Source organism: Acyrthosiphon pisum, chromosome X (assembly GCF_005508785.2).
Source record: "Acyrthosiphon pisum isolate AL4f chromosome X, pea_aphid_22Mar2018_4r6ur, whole genome shotgun sequence".
Classification (NCBI taxonomy): domain Eukaryota; kingdom Metazoa; phylum Arthropoda; class Insecta; order Hemiptera; family Aphididae; genus Acyrthosiphon; species Acyrthosiphon pisum.
This window is the reverse complement of record NC_042493.1, coordinates 3,648,724-3,670,455: the sequence shown is the minus strand read 5'-3', so window position 1 is coordinate 3,670,455 and position 21,732 is coordinate 3,648,724. Positions and strand designations below refer to the sequence as shown.

Genomic DNA, 21,732 nt, shown 5'->3' with positions numbered 1-21,732 from the left:
AAATTTCATGTATCTGCAGTTATTCGTTTTTGAATTAGAACAAAATAAGGAAATCGCTACATGAGAAATCGAGTGAATATCCAATGTTGTAAAAATTTGAATTTCAAACGATCATAAAAATTTAATTTGACTTTCTTATAGATATTTTTTGTTTGATAAAGGTAGATAATCTTATAAGGAATCTTGTATTATATTTTCATATCTTAGATTTAAAAAGAAAAATTTTTATGAATTTCTAACTCGAAATAATTTGCAAATTTTCGTGATTTTTCCATATTTTGTCATTTTTTGAACTTTAAATGCTTATAAAAAAAAACTGTGGCTAACGATTTTTAATATTTTTCATCTGCCTTTGAAACAATATACTAAGAGCCTTGTATTAAATTTTCAAGCTTTTTTATCCAACAAATAAAATTTTATTGATATTTTTAGAAAAAAAACTAAAAAAAAATGGAAAATGAAAATGTCCGTAAAGAGCTCAAAATATTTTCAAAATTTTACCGTGTATAGAAAATGCAAATATAAACAACCTGTGAAAATTTCATATATCTGCGGTCATTTGTTTTAGAGTTACACCAAAAACCAAAATCGATTTTGTCAAAAATCGATTTTGCGTAAAAATTCCCGTTTTTCCTTAATTTTTCTTTTGTTTTTCACGTCGCTTTTGAAAACTACTGGGAACTTTTGACCCCCCAAAGTACCAACTAGATTCACTTTCCAATCATAAAAGTTACTGTTGAAGAAAATCGAAGCAGTTTTACTGTCCTAAAAGGTGATGACAGACACAAAAATAAATAAAAAAAAAACACACATCATTGTAAAATCAATACATTCATCGTTCCACTCAGAATCTAAAAAATTGAATTTAAAATTTAAGATTTTATCATTAGGGGATCATTTGAAGCAAACTTTCTTCAAATACTTAAATCGTTTAAGTGTTCCATTATCGCAGTCCGTCATGTAATTTTTTTCAAGTACCTATATGATAATTTATTAATGCGAAAAATTGCTTAAAATTGAAAATTTGAACTACTTTTTATTATTATTAGTTTGGTAACAGAACTGAACAGAAACGGGATCCATTTTGGCTAGTAGGGTGGTGCATAGGGGTAATTATAGGCCATGACCTGACTTAAATTCTGAATGGGATAACATACTGACTTGATAGCATATATAATATAAACAACAAATAGATAACCTTATCCTTCTTGTAATCGAACTCGGCCGCCATTTACAAAGCAGGCAACGTTTACAAAATACTATAGACTAGATAGCCGTCTTTATACTACAGTATATATTATATGCATATGAATAAATGTAAACTTTGCCTATTTTATAAATGGCGCTGACTTCAACATTGATCACAACTGTAGTATAAAGACTATCTAGTTGTTGTATGTATCTATGCTTAATAGAATTTAAAATTAAAATTAAAAAGGTATTTTTCAATTAGAATTTTTTAATTCATATTTATAATTTGGTCTGTTCTAATAGAAATTGTCTAGTTTCGTTTATGGGTAGGTGCTTGAGAACTGAAATTCGGTACCAGCCCATTCTATCGTATGAAACAGGTAAGTACCTACCTACATATAAACCTTTAGGTATAGTTATAATGATATATTATGTGCACTGCACAGCTGTGTAGGCGCGCGTGCACCTATACATACCTAATGCGGAGGACGAAACCAGCAATTTTAATATTATAATAAATATGGCGAATAGCTATTAATATATAATGATAAAATACACTGCACACCAGTGTGCATAGCATAATAATATTATAATATAACCTATGACAAAATTTAATAACGACGATAAAAGCCCACTGGTGTTTTAACATAATATAATATTATCGGCTCGCGTGCAGATGCGGATTTTTTATCGATCGACCTTCGGGTGGTTTTTTTTAGATGAGCGTACGGTTCCGCGGTAGTGTGTCAGCCCAGGTTAAAATAATTATTTAAATAAATAATGCACATGATTTCCATTCTTCAAAACGCGTATAGTGAGTGTGGCAAGCTGAAGAAAGGCCCGTGGGCCACCGACTTGTATTATATACCTTTAGTATGGTATAGTACTATAGTGTTATTATATTGATAATTATAATTATACTATTATTATTAATATGGGATAATAATATTACCCGTTGTATAATAATAACTTGCCCGTCGATATAATATTATGATGATAACACGATCGATTTAGTGAAAAAATGCATAGATATTCAAGGCTTTAGAGTTTGAAGCTTTATCAAAAGAATAATAACATACCTAGTTCAAAATAATAATCTCAAGACTATAAAATAACCCTTATTTTCTCGACATCACGTTGTTAGGGAGAGGGTGCCTGCGAGGGTACGAATGAAATAATACAATTTTTTATACGCACTTTGTGTTTATTATATATATAGTATGAGTGAATAATGTATTTTTCAGGCGGAGAGAGTGAGAGTGTAAGTGGGTATTTAAGTTTATTTTTATTTACCCAAGTAATTAAAAAAAGTAGCCCAACTCTGAACTCAGAGGTATTGGTGACATCACCCTAATTCCTAAATGACTACTGTTTGCAGAGTTTTTAGTTGACCTTCACACGATATATTTTTTATTAGAAACTAATTGGATGTATACAATATAATATAGGCATAATATGTTATGGATTATACTATTGTTGTTGTTATTAATTATAACTGAATATTGTATTATTTGTACTATAATATATAATAATATAATATAATATAATATAATACGAAAATTGTTCAATTTGATGTACCACTGGGTAAATGAAAGTCACGTGGACTCGGGGATGATTGCCTACATGGCTACATGTTTTGGATTTAATTTTTGAGCCAAACAGTTGTAATATATTTTTGAATAACATATTTGCAGCACCTATGCAAGTTTGAAAAATTAAAGTTATAAAATGCTCTATGGAAATAATTGGCTTTGTCAAATCTTTTGGTTTTGAACCCACGATAAGCATAGATATACCTAGGTAAAGTTTGCCAACCACCTACGCCCTTCCGGGTGCAGCGTGATAAGGTGCTTATAAGTACTATAATGTGCCTATACCGTCTAATAAGTAAACCGATATCTATATTAAAATAAAAAAAATAATCCTGCCCACTGGTTACCGTATCACTCAAGAAGGTCTAGACCTATTTGGCATATTTTTGTTTTTAAAGTGATCGTTATGGTCCGAATAAGGTTTTTATGGAAAATAAAATCAAGAAAGTTGCCTGGAAAATTTTGGAAAAGCTGAAAGGCCTTTCTTCCGTGCTATTTGTGTATAGGTATATAAATGGTATAAAATACCATTATTTATGGCATAACATTTAATGGTAAATTTCATATGATATTACTACGTTACGATGAGTAAAATGTAGGTAAATGTGGTTTAAAAAAAAAACTAATCTTTTGCACGGGCAACGCCGAGCGGGACAGCTAATAATGTAATAAAATATTATTGCATAAATGTACGCCCATTTTCGTATAGTATAGACATCTACCTATTCTAAGTATATAAAAATGTATATATCCGCGATTTTATACGTACCTACCTAATATACGCGTAACCCATGATGGTCGTATAAAATAATAACCGCGCGTAGGTGGTAACCGCGTAGGTAGCACACTTTTACGTTACATTATTATTATTATTATTTATTATACAGACCGGTAAATAACACGCGCACGAGTTACACGCGCGTAGGTACCTATATATAATATTATAATGGATGCTGCGGGAAACGACGACGTGTATAAGTCCACCTATATACATTATATTCTATTATGTGAACTCGCGGTTTTCCACAACACGATATATATAATATTATAACTGTTAACTGCGGTAGGTTATTTGAATTTTTTTTTTTTGTTGAGAGAGAAAATTGAGAGAAAAAAATGTACCAGTCATATTGTTCATTATAATATAATATCATATACACACACATGTATGTGTATATACGCAACGTGCATGATATGTCATATGTATATACGGTATGTGTTCATATATATAATATATATAGTACCTATTGATAATGGTATTATCATACGTTTTATATATACAACGTCGCGTATATGTTCAATACATAATAATAAGCGTATAATATATGATAGGTATTTTTTAGGTATTTATATGCATATGACGACGCCAATAATGCGTGTGTAACGTTGGAAGACGCAATAGCGCCAAAACGATAGATGAGAAACAAATATGTAAATCGCGTATATCGTGCAAAAGCGCCGAAATCCACAGGTACCCGTGCGTTTCATTCCAGAAATGGAAATGTATTATAGTTAAAAAACGACAAACGTATAAATTGCTAATCGACAAAAAATGACGTAGGTCGATATAGCTGATTACGATTTACGATGTAGCATGGCCGGCTGCATAAATTCATTAGAATCTTTGGCGCTTATTATGACATATAAAGCCATTTTAATAATAATAATCTTTATTGCAACAATAGAATTTAATATACAATATTTACAAAAATATGAGTTAAATATTGCAGCACCCCCTGTAATCAATGATAACGTAAACGTATCATACGTTTATATCACGACTCACGAGTAACTACCGTAAACGATAAAAAACCACTACCGATTATTACAATATGTGCATCATATTAAACGAGCACGTGCGTTACTGTAACTGTTGTGCTGGATGGTTTACGATAACACGATATAATCAAGAGCACATGATGCGGGACTTAAAGAATTTGCTTTATTATGTGGCTTGGCTTAAAATCTAGCAAAATGCTATGGAAATGTATGGAATGCTACTCTATGATTTAAAATAAGAAATTTGAAAAGGCTTTTTCGGTGGTTTTCTTAATAGTTTTTTCAAGTATTTATGTTTTGTTTTTTTTTTATTTATATGTATATTTTCTAATTTCAGATGACTGCAGACAGTTGTATCCACTAATAGAAACTCGATTATATTTTTTGTTGCCTTTGTATTCTATATTAAATAATACCTAGTAATAAATAAATAAATAATAATACTCAAGTCGTCTTTGTTTATTCAGTTTATTTCTTCTATCCGCTCCGTCGGTCGTGGCCATGGGGCAATAAAAATATTCCAAATTTCTTACGTTCTAGTAATAATGCTACAGGAAACACAAATTATAAGTGACTCCCGGTATACCGATGGTTTTGAGCAATACTGTCGGTGTGATCGACACGATAACGTATGATTAGTCGATTCTCGGTCACGCCGTAAGCTGTTCGTGGCGTTGTTTCAACGTCGTTTGTGTATTAATTTAATTTATAAATTAATAATGTGAAAACATAAGTTATTCACTATCTAGTAAAGTTTTAAAATAATGCATATCTGAATTCATGTATGAAGGGGAAAGGAAAATGTTAAGGTAGACAAATTTTTTTTTTAATTGAGGGAGGGGTATAACTATTGAGATTGTTTTTGTTTGCTTATTTTAAAGTGCTTTTTTGCGTGCTTATAAAGAGTTTTAAGCACTTATTTCGATAATTTCAGAGGCTTTAATTCCAAAACCCTTATATTTTTTTTTAAAAAAACAGTACCTAACTCATTCCAGCCATACAGTCAATATTTAAGTTAACATAGTTGTGAAAGTTTATTTTCCACAATGGGAATACATTGGTCAAATCAAAATAACAGAAAACATTAGGTCATCAATAGATGGCGCTATATAGTGATGCTTGTGTTTCATTGAAACTAATTAAATACAAACATGTTAGAAAAAAATATCTAATTATAAAATAGGGACAACAATCAAATAAAAATATGATGTAGAGGATGGGTGGGAAAGTTCAGTGTAAATTAAAAAGTAATTAATAAAAATTAATACATTTTTTGTTTGAATATTTTTCAAAATCTCCGATCACCTGTGAAAATTTCATTTCATTAGGAAGGTACTTGCGTATGTGCGAATATAATATATTATACATGTCATATTATGTATGACTGGCACGCATTTTTTTTTCAAACTGATTGAGAAATTTTAGCACGATGACCACTAAAAGGTTTGCCATCCCCGTTATAAATATAGTAGGTACATCTATAAAATTTAAGTCCAAATAACGGGCAAATACAAAAATATTTTTAAAGACGTCTAACACACATAATCGATTCAATTACCGCAGTGCTTTATATCATAATAAATTAGTATAAGCGTTATGATAATATTGAAGCGCTCTATTTGTAACTATTTATTTTATAATAGGTAATTAGGTATGTTTATTTTATTATGAATATAACGTCAAGGTTTTAGAAATACGAACATTGTCTATAGTCAATTTTTGTGACCGGATTGTAAAAATTTTTTTTTAAAAATGAATTTACCCCTGAGCGCGTACTTATATGTAGACACATAGTATTATGTTATTATTTATTATAACGCGTCTCGTCGATATTATTATTATTATTATTATGCATGTCCGTTGACCCGGCCAAACCAACGCGCGTTGCCAATACGCACCTTGGAGGAAATAAATAATGAAACGTTAATATAATATAATATAATATTATTATGAGCGTAAATACGAACTGCTGCTGTCAGCTGCGTAGACGAAACCGACTGGAAAATAATAATAACAACAAAACATATAAAACCGCCGATTATTGTAGGGACACCAATATAATATAATATTTATAATAAAGGTATTGCTGCATGCACCATATTATATTATGGAGGTATGTACCTGTATAATATTATAATTGGCAGATGTCAGGTCTATCATATTATTATATAGGTATATACCTAATACATCTACACACCTAAACCGGGGTACCTATATTGTAGGTATGATAATTTATATAAATCATATAATGTTATAACAGGGCTTGATTAATGTGTTGGCGAGTTGTAGGCTTAGGGCTGTTTTATTAGTCCCCAAATTGTATATTTCCCAGAGCGCGAATAAATAAGGAATTTTTTTTCTCTATTTACTAAAATTTAATCACGCCAGCGCGCAATATTTGTTTTCTCTTTTTGTTACGATTTTTATGACAGCTGCTATAAAATAGTATACGCTGTCAACAAATGTAATAAGGTAATTATTATAAAATAATATTAACGTTTGACCAATATGGGCCACCATACTAGTTATTGGCCAGTGGAAAAATATTTCTCGATGGGCCGAGACTACCCAATTCGACACTGAGCAGAACCTGTAGGATCCTGGATCTTGTGTTATAAACTTTGATAATTATATATTATATAATTATATATTTACTAGTCAAGTACAATAATGATCATATTATATTATCACATTTCAATTTAAATATCTGTAAAAACTTAAATCACATAGTTAATGTTCTAAACTTTAAATTTAACTATATTCTATAAGAGAGATTCAATTTATGTGAATAACGTTGATAATGCCATATTATGTTATGAATTTATGATCATGCGATTTTTGTCAAACATTTGTTATGGCACAATACAATTTCGTTCTAAGAATCCACATCGACAGCAGACGTGAAACTATGAGACGAACGTCCACAGTATATAAACGAATCATGATTACATATATGTCCTCTGTCTGACCCACCTGTATGTGTTCCAGAGACAACATTTATAATATTTTAATATCACATCAGTCTCTCGCCGCCCATTCCGCCTGGAATAGTTATATCTCATAATATATATTTTTTATCTAGTTTAATATTCGATTTTACAGTGCCACGCTGCATCAGTTTCATGCCGTCCAGTCCACCTGGAATAATATTATCTCATAATATTATTTTTTATTTAGTTTAATATTCGATTTGACAGTTCCACACCGTAACATAATAAGTATTATAAAATATGTTATACACATCCTATATATTAATTGCTATGCAGCTGAGGTCGTCGGCGAATACTGGTCCCGTACAATACATATAATATTATATAACGTTTAATATACCTAGGTAGGTATATATTTTAGGTATATACATATTATATGGGTGGTGTATTATAAGCTTCCAATTCCTCAGCCTGTATTTTATATACATTTATATAGCAACCGACCGGGCAGTGCGTAATACTTATATATAATACGTAATAAAAAACAATAGCAATATTACATATAATATATATATATATATAGTTTTCACGGGTGAAATCATTTTTCTCCGTCATCGAGTACATCATGTCCCCCGTCGGCAGCCCACCCAAGCGCGAATCCTGTTTGCAATGCACGCGCGTCTACTGCAACTGCCGAGTACAGAGCAAAAGTAAATAATAAGCAATAATAATACGCTTCTATTATAATATATTTATAATAATACGACATCCGATGGGAAAATTACGAGTAAGTAGTCGGCGGAGTTATATATATTATTATTGTATAATATGACAATGCTTAGATCATATACCTATACTAGTATCAATGTGATCCAAGTGGTAATGGCATTGTAAAATATATAGGTAGTGGTCAAAGTCCCCACCAGAGAAAAATACACGCTACCACTGTTTTTTCCATTAAAATATTTCATTCCCTACTTAGATTTCTCAAAAAAATTACAACCCCTGTATCTCTATAACCAATTACGCATTACAACTATACATATTTCGACTTCTTATAATATCGCGTTTATACGAGTATTATAATAATATATTAGGGTCCAGATTTAGGTAAATGCTCTAAAAACTATCAACAATGCCCTTCAAAAATGACACATTTTTTTGATACACTCTGAAGCGAGAGAAAAACAATTATAGTTTAACGTTCGGAATTTTTAACACTTCTTTATCTTAAATTCTTAACTAGACTAGAAATAGCACGAAAAAAAATAAACATCAAACTTAGGCGTGGGCAATAAATAAACAGTATATGCTTATTCGATAAATTCGATAATAGAGATTAAAGCGATCGCGATGTAATTCCAACTGACAACTTATACCTAGTCGTTATAAGTTTGAGTATAAGACACCGGTACACCGCATCCAATAACCGCTGTAGATAGATAAAATACTTAATCACATTCATAAATAAAACAATACCTATCGACATTTGGTACGGATAAAAAATGCCTAAAATCTATTAAAGCAAATAATATTATGAAAACAATACTTCTTTATTTAATATTTTTATTTTCCTGAATTTTCACTAAAAGCTCGTTCAATGTACCTACCTAGTAATATTTAACATACACTTAACTTTACTAAAACGACACGAAATAGCTAAAAATTGAAAATAAAAGTTGCACCTTTCAAGTATCTGCGTTACAGGAAACGAATTAAGTACTTGGAATGCTTTCTCCTAGAGCACCAAAAAAAAAAAAAAACCTGGACCCTATAATAATATATCATAGCGAGTTTGTACATTTCAAATATACCTGTCTGCCAAGTGTAATACATAATAATATATAATGATTACCACTACACATCGAGGCTTAATGTTACATTTGTAATATGTTATACACATCATCTGGTCATCTGGTATAAGTATTAAAGTATCCACCCTCTATAGATACTATTATTTCAACCCCCCCCCCTCCCTCGACACCTGCGTCTAGGTACTGCTCGGGCCCGGATCAAAAGCGGGGAGTGGCCGAGAATACAAAACGTTTTATATTATGACCTAACTTTAATTAGTACGGACGAGTTTTAAAACAATAGAACAATTCCAATGCACATCAATTTATAATTTATTATACCAAAGGTTTTTTTTTTATAATTTATAACGTGGCACGATTTATTATTGCTGTTGAATTTTCGTTTAAATAGTGACGGGTGTAACACGGAAATTGTTTGACCGATGATTTTGTGATCTAGGTAATCAAATATAATTTGTTAGAACATGAAATATCATGTTCTAACGCCCCCACACCCTCCTCAACCATGATAATGGTAATATTGTTTTTGAACTACGTATTATTAATAACACGTTTCGTAAACATATTCCATAAATGTCAGTCTGGTTAATATATTATACATTCCTGCCTACCATTAATATTATTACACCGTTCGAGATTTCGTACGAGAGACGGACGACAGGTAAAAAACCGCCACATTCGTTGACCATAATTTACATAGAGGTAGAAAAAATATTATCATGGAGTATTACTGAAAGGGCAATGCACATTGTCAACGGTGATGATATAGATTTCAGAGAACACGTACCACGAATATGCCTTAAATTATATTTTGTAACAGGGTTTGGGTCAAACCTATTTATAAGGCCTCGAGGAATTTAAAAAGAAATCTATAAACGCAAGTATTCAGTTACGCAGTAAGCAGTGTTAAAAAAAATCTTCGATAACTTTCGTGGAGGGAGATGGGTTCTCAACCCAGGAACCCTTCTATTAAGCGTTTGATTAAGACTCAAGAGTGCAATTATTTCATTTATTTCTCTTTATTCATATTCGCGTTGGTTTGACTTGTGTGAATTAAATTAATTAATACAGTGCAATATTAAAACTGTATACTTTTACTGTAGTAAGGATAATTATTTAAAATAAATCAATTGAGTATAGGTATACTAGCAATATTGATAGAGCTAGAAACTTTTTTTGAATTGGATATTTGTTAACTTTGGAAATTTCTGAAACTATCAAGACATTTTCATTCTCGGGGAAGCATTTACACGTGTGCTGTTTATTATATTAAAAAAATAATGTACAATACGCGGGCATAAGATGTTTGTTGTACCTTACTGCACCAACCGCAACGAATTCAATGAAATATACCGATAAAAACGTTTTAAAACTATGATATATTATTATATTCACAACGCACGCGAGTACATAATAAATTATTATACGTATATTTTCCGCCGTTGATAAATGTTTAGCAGCTAAGTCGACACAATATAATTTACAATCGACTGATACCTTAAAAATAAAAATGATTGTATATAGGTGTACAAGACTATAAAAGAGTACAAGAGTACAACAAATACCCATCAGTGTTTGTAAATTATATATTTATGTGTACCGATTAACCTATTAAATATTGTAGGTATACCGTGTATATACCTACCTGTATACTATAGAGATATTAAATATAATAATTACTGTAGATGATGAATATTGGGCTTTAATGCTTTATTAATAAATCATAAGTTACGATTTAATCCATAGCAGAACTATAATATTCGGATTATAAATCTAATACAAACATATTTTCTGACACGACAAAGAAGTTAAACCATGGATAAAGATTATTTTACTTAAATAGTTAAATGATATATTATATATCATTAGTTTCATAATATTTCAATTTCTAAAGACTGGTTGCTGCGGACACTATACTATTACCATAGTGTACCAGTTACCCGATACTGTTTAATATACAGTGTACTTAATAAAAAAATATACAATTAAATATTAAAAGAATAATAATAACTACAACACGAAAAAATTAAGTTAGAGACCGCTGAAGTACATAATAATATAATATTCAATATGAGTAATATTACATGTCATGTGAAGCGTTTAAGTCTTTTTCAAACTTTAATAGTAGGTACGCAAGAAAATATAAACGTGTCTCAATATATTTGATATTATTTTACTGACATAAACAAACAGATTTAATTCAACTGGCAATACCTTTCCAAGAAACCAACCATTCAACGAATCACAGGAGACACACTCAACAAATATTGTAAACTTTATTATTTCATAATAAATTGTAAATGTAAATTCATAAATGTATTTATTGTGCACCTAATGGCCTATGCTGCCGCAAGTTTATCAATAAAAAATAAACTAATTTACAATAAACTCTGTTTTTAATTATTACGTCCTAAAACCCTTAGCAATTAGATACCAATACATTTAATACCATATTGTTCCGAATATAAAAAACAATAATAAAAATATATTAATAACATTATTAATACAAACAACACTAAAGTTAGCTATAGTAATTGTATTTATGACCATCCGGATAACATCATGCAGAACCATTAATTACAATAATGTAAAAATTGCAGGATGTCAATGATTTTCAATTGAAAATAATATAGTCCTCATATGCTTATTATGTACATAAAAGTTATATTGTTAATATATACGAGACGTTCCGAGATTCAAATACACGAAGAAATTTGAATAAGGTAACCTTCGAATTATGTCATTAAATTTCAAGGTCAATTGGTAAATTGCCATTCAACCACCTACTCTATATATAATACATAATAACAATATCAAGTGAATGTAACTATACCTACAATATTACTCTCAGAAGTTGTGACTTAAAATCGTGATAGTATATTATAAATATGAAAAAATTATTAAAATAAATGTTATCGAAAATTGAGTACAACTAATATACTTAATTAGAATTCGATTACTGATGAGTATATGCGAGTATATGATAGTATATGATATATTATGAGTATAATTTATACTATTTATACGCATAATATGTTACAGGATAATGGAATAATATAAAAAAAATATAAACAGTTATTTGACATTTGAGGGGTCACTAATTTAGTTTGAAAATTAAATGGTTAACTTTCCTTCGGAATACCTGATTTTGAAACGGACAATTTGCAGAAATCACTGTAGTTATTTTTTGTTAAATTTTAACGAGTATATCGGCTTCAAAACAGATGTATAATTTATTGCATGGAATACATAATACAGAAATAATAATAGTTATTCATGTATTATTTACACGTGGCCTTCGTGGGTTCATATTTTGAACTGGCAATGTTAACACTCCACTCAGAGTTAAAAAGATTGTCAAACCATAATATTACATATATATAAGACCATACACCATGTAGATTGTAGGTACCTGCTAATTTGACGAAAAAGTCTTTTATATTTTAAAAGTTTTATTATCTCTTTGAGCGTCTTTGGTTACATACAATATTTTTATTACAACACAGGATATACCCAAAACAATACAATATAGTAAATACATAAAAAATATAATACATACAGAATAATAATTAAACTAATTTAGTTGATAACAATAGTTAGATCGTTATAATTCAATGACAATACAGTATGTTTATGCGTAAAAATAAGTATCGGAATAAGAACAGTGTAAAAACACGTAGCTGGTATACCTAATGTATATGGCCATATGGGTACCAACGTATCTACCAACGTTTGTTAGATTTCTTGTCGTCATTATACCGATACATTATAAATTATAATATAAGATATGGCGTGTGTGTGTATAATGTGTGTGATTTTTTAACAGGAAATATTTTGGAACAAAATCACTGATACAACTTCCCAAGTAGGTAGGAGGTACCTAGTATATTCGTATATAGATTATAGATACATGTTTGATATTTGTACACAATGGTTATAACAATAAGCGATATAGGTAAGTACATAATTTATTCATTCTGATGATTGTATTGTCTCAAAATACTAAGTACAATTATAATATTGAAACAGACCACAATCTATGATGTCGAAATTCAAAGTATTATTGCACACACTCGTTTCCCTTTTCTTTCTCAATAACTATATATTTTAATCGTGAACCATAAGATACAAATCTTAAAAATAGTCAATGTCAAATTATCTACGATAAAAAATACAAAGTTTAGTATAGTAATAATTAATATTATGTCTCTAGAGTAATATCTGATAGTTAATGATTTATATAGAAATCTTATTGGTACTCAACAACACTCATTATAAATATTGAATGTTCTTATAGTGTTAGTGTGTTACACATGATTGTGATATAAAAACAAATTAAAATAATGCGCGAATGAGTAATATTTATGGATCCTGTGTTATTATATTTATATCGCGAAAATATTGATAGGTACATTAGCTAAATAATTTTATAATAATACACAACATGAGAAATTAACTAATCACAATATGCACAACTTATGGGAAATTTTATTATGGTCACCTATCAGGTATTTTGTTGTGTAATGAGTCGAATTAATCAATATCGGCACAATTTAAAATCAAAAATATATTTATTTATGTTATTCGTGTTTTTCACTGAAGGAAATTTATTGAAATTTTGAAATATATCGACAAATTCTTGAAATTGTATTTTTTCAGTTCAGAAAAAAATTAAACTTGACCTTGAATGCGAGTAGAGTGATATAGGTACACAAACTAATGAACCCAAATAAAATATTACAATAATAACAACGCTGCTATCACCACCTTAATATATAATATAATAAAATATATAATACAATATTATTATGCCAAAGTAAACGTACTCGCATGCACATGCCCTTTTCTCTTGTATTCTATCTGGTCGGGTTTTCCGTAATTTTCAAGGTCTACATAATAAATACACTTAACTCGTATTATACAACTACGGAGTGAAAAATTGACGGACGGAATTGTAAGGAAACCAGGCATCGGGCTCTCGTTTCGCTTCGCTTATCTCGGAGCGGGATAGATGTGTGACGTGTGTTATTTATTACTATTTTAATAAAAATGAAAGAAGTGATAAATACTATTGCATTTGAAAAAAAAAAGATTCTGAATGTATTATTGCCAAGTTTATTTATAGGCTTATAGCGTTCGCAAGAAATTTTTTTTTTAAAGTGTGGTTTACCCATTCATAAAGTCATAACGAGATTATTTTAAAGATTAAATATTAAGAACCCAATGAACGTATTGTAGTAAATTAAGCCCCAATAGTTTAAAAAAAAACTAAAAATTTATACGAAGAAAAAACAATATGCGTATTATACAATACACACGTTATAGAATTTAAAATTTTCACCACAATTCAAAAAACTAAAACTAAAAATAATTGCTTGATATACGATTTTCGAAATACCTGATATGGTTGATATAACTTAGGCAATAAATTCATTTTTTCCGTCTTGAAAAAACATTTGGAAGCCAGATAAATTTTCCAAAAATAAATGTGTATTTTATGAAAATAATTTCACATTGACAAATTAAAAACAACTGATGAATATTTCAAAACTTAATTTATTTTTAAAATTACTACAGAGCAACCAGAATTGATTCTGTTCAAAATAAAAACTACTGGGAAAAATCATAAAAACCTAATTTTCGAACGGAGATTTTCAGGTCTATTTTTTTAACGTTATTTCCAAAAGAAAAACTTAAAGCAGACAAATTGACAAACAATCGCGATCATCGCGGTAAAGTCAATCGTCAATATATAGATACACACGTGACCCTGAATCTAAAAAATTACAGAAATATAACGTGTAATAGTTTAGCCATGTGGTTTTCGATCGAGTAAAAGTTATGATATATATATATATATATATTATATACTCTATATATATATAAAGTGATTCACTCCGAACACACTCACTGCCATTTTTTAATTTAGCAATAAATTTATTCAAATTCCGATTTTTGGACTTTTGAAATATATAATATACCTATTTAAAGACCATATTTTCAAATTGCTGAGATTTTTGTACTATTTTTTCAAATATTAATGTACCTTATTCAAAATTTAAACTATTATAGTATTTCAGTTATTACAATTTGTATACTGAAGACATGTAATAATCCTTAAAAATGGTTTTACATAAATATAAAATAGATGAAATATTAATTGTTCTAGCATTTATTATGATTGGAACATTTTTACAAACCATAAATTATGATAGATTAATATAAATTTCCAAAATATTCAATTCACCGTATGCCAGTTTTTTGAGCACTCTTTCCAAAAGAAAAACCTAAAGCAGACAAATTAACAAACGATCACGATCATCGTAACGTCAACTGTCAATACCTATGTATACACATCTAGAGTCTAGATACTTGGCTCGGAATCTAAAAAAGTACAAACGGCTATATAATGTGTAATATAGTTTAGAACCGTGTGGTTTTCGATTGAGTGGAAGTCCACAGATATATAGTTACCTACACATAGTATTTAAATGTTTTACGTGTTTCATATGTTATAAAAAAAAACCAGATAAGTAGCAACTATAATCTATAACTTATAATAATAATTGGCTAATTCGATAGAAAAATCAACGATTGGTGTCCTATGCAATTTTCGCTATTTTTGCGCAGCGTGCAACTTACCTATAATTATATTACTCGCAATTTGTTGCCCCGCAGCAGCGTAAGTATCTGTAAACATAATATATATAATACGTATATACCTACCTACCTGCAGCTAATATGATTATATATACATTTAGCGGTGGTCACGAGAAAACGACTGATCCTTTCACTTATATATGCGGCCGGCGGAGTGAGAGCTGAACGCGAAGAAACAAGGTCAAATTAGGCTCTATAGTGCAACTGTTGTACTTATATGTACTAAACATACAACTTTATATTAATTGTATTATTGATTGCAATTATTCAATCGAATTGTAGATATTATTATGCGACTGTGGTGAGAGAGACAATACGGATGCGATAATATACATAGTATAATATTATACTTGACATCGTGCAGTATGGTAGTCCTTAACCCCGTCACTATACGTGACATGACACAATATAAAGGCATCAGTTGCATAGATTTTGTTTGGGGGTGACAAGAAATATTCTTCCTTTGCCCGCATAGTATACTTTAAGGTGGGCCTGAAATTTCGTTCTCTTTCATCTATCGAACAAACGAACTGTATAATATTCAGATAAATATAATATTATTTCTACTTTGTTACTTTATAGTTCTACTTAAAATAACACTGAATAAAAAATACAAATTTAAACCATTAATAAACTGCACTGACTGAGTAGTATAATTAGGTACATTTCTATTCATTAAACGAATTTAAATTAAAATACGTGAAAAATAAAAATAAACAAATAAAATGATAGGAGCGATAAACCTATGCGTAACCAGATAATACCTAACCAACACGACCAGAACTCAACGGGCATCATAACATCTACATACGTATTACATATTATAATAATAAAATGTAATGGTAAACTGCATAATATTTTTACGAATCGTCATTGCATGTAGGTACCGGTGTTGTTAATTTAATGTCAGTTAAATTTCGAATGTACACGTTATATATTATGAAACTGAAATATCGGCTACCGTGGGTTACTTTTATGCGGTGCGCAGTAAGAAAATGCAAATGTGCAGTAGTTGGAATTTAAAAAATGTATAGCTATTGTACGAGCAGTGCGTTCAAATTTTCTGGAAAGCGTTTTTGATTTTGCTCGAGTTGACATCATCTCGTCTGCGAAGGTGTGAACTAGCTGATATCAACTTCTGATTGATCCTGCATGGTTAATATTTTGAAAATCTGAAGCCGAAAATACTTGTCCAAAAATCTCGATGCATAAAATATAAATGCTGAATATTCAAAGAGTATAATTTTTCGTTTTTAATAAAAAAATAATTTTTAAATTTAGACAAGAGGTGAGTGAAATGGTACCCCACTACATTTGTGGTCCTCTGTATACGTACTGTCGAGTGCAAAAATAAGTCGAGTCTCGAACCAGTTGAGAAACTCGTTGTGTTATACGACCAAAGGATTTCAATACATTATATTTTCATTATTAACGGTAATGATTTTTTTCTTCATGAAACTATAAATTATGAGAAGGTACATATCATATAACTATGCACGACGTGTGTACCTACATACAATTTACTGTCTCGAGATAGGCGTAGGTACAACGTGAACCGAGAATATTATATATTTTGTTACACATATATAAGGAACACAAATCATACATTGCAATTTTACCTTCGTCAAAATTATAGTTGTAAATAACATTATTTTTTAAACCTCGCATAAAATTGGTTTCATATATGGGTACATTACATTTTTGTACATAGTATGTATTATATGTGTGTATATTATAATATGTACCTACCTACAATGTATTAAAAACGGTTTTATACGCTTTTTTAAATTGAAAATATGTCTACGCATTCCTTGTTTAATCTTATATTTAATGCTCCTATAAATATAATACCACTCATTTATCCATTTAAATATATTAATATTTAATGAAATATTAATGTGGGAAGATTGCAGATACAGCAGCGCAGCCATTCCTCCCACGTGCTCCACGATCTGCAGGTGAATTGAAATTAGAGATAACACTTATTTTGTCAAACCTGTGTTGTCATATATTATAATATTATATGAATTTTCACGCGCAATTCAATACAATATAATATAATATTAGTATGTAATATGCATATTGTCCGCACACGTGTTAAAAAGGTATACGAATTAAAAAATAAAACTAAATTATTATTATGCTCCTTCCTAATAATAATAATAATAATATTGAAATATGTATCGAAATACTCTCAACCACCGCCACAGTCACTTGTTTTACTTTTATTTAATTTTGTTGAAATTTCCATTCTAATATCCAGGTATACGTAATTGTTAAGGAAAGCGCACACAAAGGACGGCGTTATATGGTGTTAACAACCATCATTGTTTTGTACTCTGTACAAGGATAACACCATTGATGTCTGCGGATATATTACATTCAATAATAATAATAGTAATAGCAGCGGGCGTTCGATATTGTATTACCTATATATTGTATACCTACACGTATAAATAATTGTGTTTATCATACATTGTATTATAATATTATACAATATCTTAAAATTCCAAACACGTCGGGTTGAGTTTATTCAGTGCAGATGTACCCACAAACCCCACGGTTATTATCATCGAGATGCGCCTGCCTGTACCCATGTGCCTATATCCGTATATTGTATATAATTATGTAAAACGTTCAATCGGAGCTAATGACAATTGGATAATGTTTCTCGAAGACGTTTTACATTGTATAATATAATATAATATATTATTATTACCTTATTCGTTTTACAAGTCGACCTTCGGAAGTGTTCTCTCAGTGTACAACACCACTCGGGTAGTAAATTATATTATCTAGGTACCTATATTATGCGTTAATTAAAAACGCTATTCGAAATGTACTTTTTACGAGGATACTATTTTAACTTTTGAAATGTGCCTAACTATAATACAAAAGAATCATATAATAATAATAATAATAATATTATTATTATTAGACATAATACATAATAATTTCGATATAATATGACGTTCGATGATATAAATGAGTATTATGCATAGGTAATATGAATCACATTTCGTGGGTTTTTTGTACATAATATTAAGTATGTCAAACACCGACAGAATCGCACATCTTTCACCTTTTCCTGAAATGTATTTCAAATAGGTATTTAAATATATCACATATATTAATATATAAAATTAATGTTTCTTTGTTTGTCCTCTATTGGCTCAAAAATTACAGGACCGTTTTAAAAAAAGTGATATCAATAGATTCCTATTGAGGCTCAGGTGGTGTTTAAGCTTGAAGCTTTTTTTTTCAACCCCTGTAAGGAGACTCACGAAAATCAAATATTATTTATTGGTTATTTAATTGGTTGCATATTAAATTATTATTTGTAGAAATGTAGCATACGAAAATTGTTAATTTATGATATACTACTAACCCCGTGCCCTTCTCTGCCGGTAAAAATGCCAATTAAATAATGAATTGAACAAACTTCCACAATTCGTTATTTAATACCTATTCCGTGTAATGGTGATCAAAACTTAAAAAAATAGAACAGATTTAATTTCATATTTTTGATATAAATACATTATAACGAATACCAATCTTAACGATATTGGATTTGAGTCGGATTTGTCTCCAGTTTTTTGTGTTTACGTTAAAAATATGTCCAGAATTAATAAGTGAAAATCATTAAATTAATCATTGTATTAATATTATGTTTGTATTACACATCTCAAGTCTCAACTGAAACCAAACGGTAAACGACAGAAACGTAGATTTATTTTAACCCGGGCGAAGTCGAGTAATATAGCTATAGTAGGTACTTATATGTTTATAAACCATAAATGTGTTTGAGAACAATTTTGAATACATTTAAATACCAACTCATCTATGACAGGTCTTCGGGACTGGAGTTTATTCGGATTTGGTTTATTTTATGGTGTATAAGTATTTTTATAATACGATTAAACATAGTGGAGACAAAGTCAACAGCCAAATTCCTATATAATTTGGCATAAAAGTTTAGGTAATTAAAAAAAAATATTTTGAATTTTCAAATATAAAATTACAAAAATAAATATTTTAACATGTGTAACATTTGAAGTAGGTATTTTAAACAAGTATGCAGTTAAGTGCAATAACACTAACATCATCATCGTTAGTCGGACCGTCGTAAACAAAATAATACATGAAAGCGTTCCTATAATAACATTATATTATACTATATTATTGTTTATAAGTTTATTGTATGTGTATCACGAAATATGCTGTGCGTCGGTCTATATAATGACGGTAATAAAACTATAAACACGCGACTGTAGCCTTTTTTTTTATAACCACGTAAAAAAAAACAAAATAATAATATATCATAGAGGTACGTATGTGTATACAGACCTACAGCGATCAGAGACACTCTGCAGGACAGGTGGCGCCGAATTGGGTTTTTGTTAATGCGAGTCCTCCCACGAAGCATAATAGTATGTACCTATTGTTTTATATTTATATTTAGGATGATATTAATAATACGTGGACTTGAAAATGCGTCATATAAATGTTTTCAGTTCACATCGGAGTAAACTCTCAATATTTCGAAAATTATATCGACTTTTTCAGCAAATTCAAAATGCGAATCAATAATGGTAATAATATTATGTATTGCTTTTATTTTATTCGTCATAATCCTTTGTTTGTCGGATAGGCGATAGACCATCTATGGACTTTTGGGTTTTTAGATCTGTTGATCTACGAATTTTTAATTCCATCGTTTGAACACATTTATTTTTCTAAGACCACTGAGCTGAACAAAATGTGTCGAATATTTAAGCACCTTTCTATATATGCGCATGATGCAGTATTATGTTCGTGATCGTCAGAATTTCACCGTGCGACTAAAACTATAATAATATAACATAGAAACGACGCGTGTTTAAAATTCATTCGAATTTCGGAATATACGATGGTTTGCTACTTACCGCACTTACCACACGTAAATTATTCGAAATTGCGAACGTCGAAAACGTATAGCTGCATTCCGGGAAGCACACGAAGAGGTGCGTATATTGTTAATTTCAATACATTATTTTTTCAATTTTATTTCGAAAACCGCGTGACTGTCGCGATAATTATCGACATGCCTATTTTAAAATATAACTGCATATACCTATCGTCTGCTGACGAATTCGTTCCGTGTGGAAAAATATTTACTCTCTATCCGTGCGTATATGACACGATTGTAATTTATAACGGCAGATTCGTAAATATAGGTTTTAATCTCGATTTCAGTTGTTTTAGAGAAAATCAGAAAAATCGTTTCATTTTCATCATCATTATGAAGTATCTACTTTGATTTATTAACCTAATTTGACGATCGGACGGGACATCGAACAAAGACAAATTATTCTCAGTTACAACTACAACACTTTGTATACCTAGTTGATTTTGAGTTTTGACTCGTGTAGTCAGTGGATCACGCAAAAAAAGTATAAACTCAAAACTTAAAATAATAATATACAAACGATGATTTCCAGATATATTTTACTCCAGATACTCGAAAATCATAATAGTAATTACTTTGATATATCATAGAGTACCTACAAAAATAACAATAAATTAATCGGTTTAGGTATTAAACGTACAAAAAAATTTCTTTGAAATATGTAGATAGGTTAAGAAATGTGATATATTATGAACGACACTAAAATTATGTTTCATATGGCTGGGAGTACTGTCTTATATACCAGACAATATTAAAGTATTTAAAATGGATCATACATCCCGGAGACCAAATTAATAAAACTCAGCGGCGTTGTCTGA

General features: G+C 29.8%; 1 protein-coding gene across 1 annotated transcript in view; it reads right to left on the bottom strand.

Annotated features, from left to right (window-relative positions):
- Positions 1 to 21,732, bottom strand: part of LOC100162711 — a 76,762-nt gene that overhangs the window by 45,594 nt on the left and 9,436 nt on the right. The window lies entirely within an intron of this gene.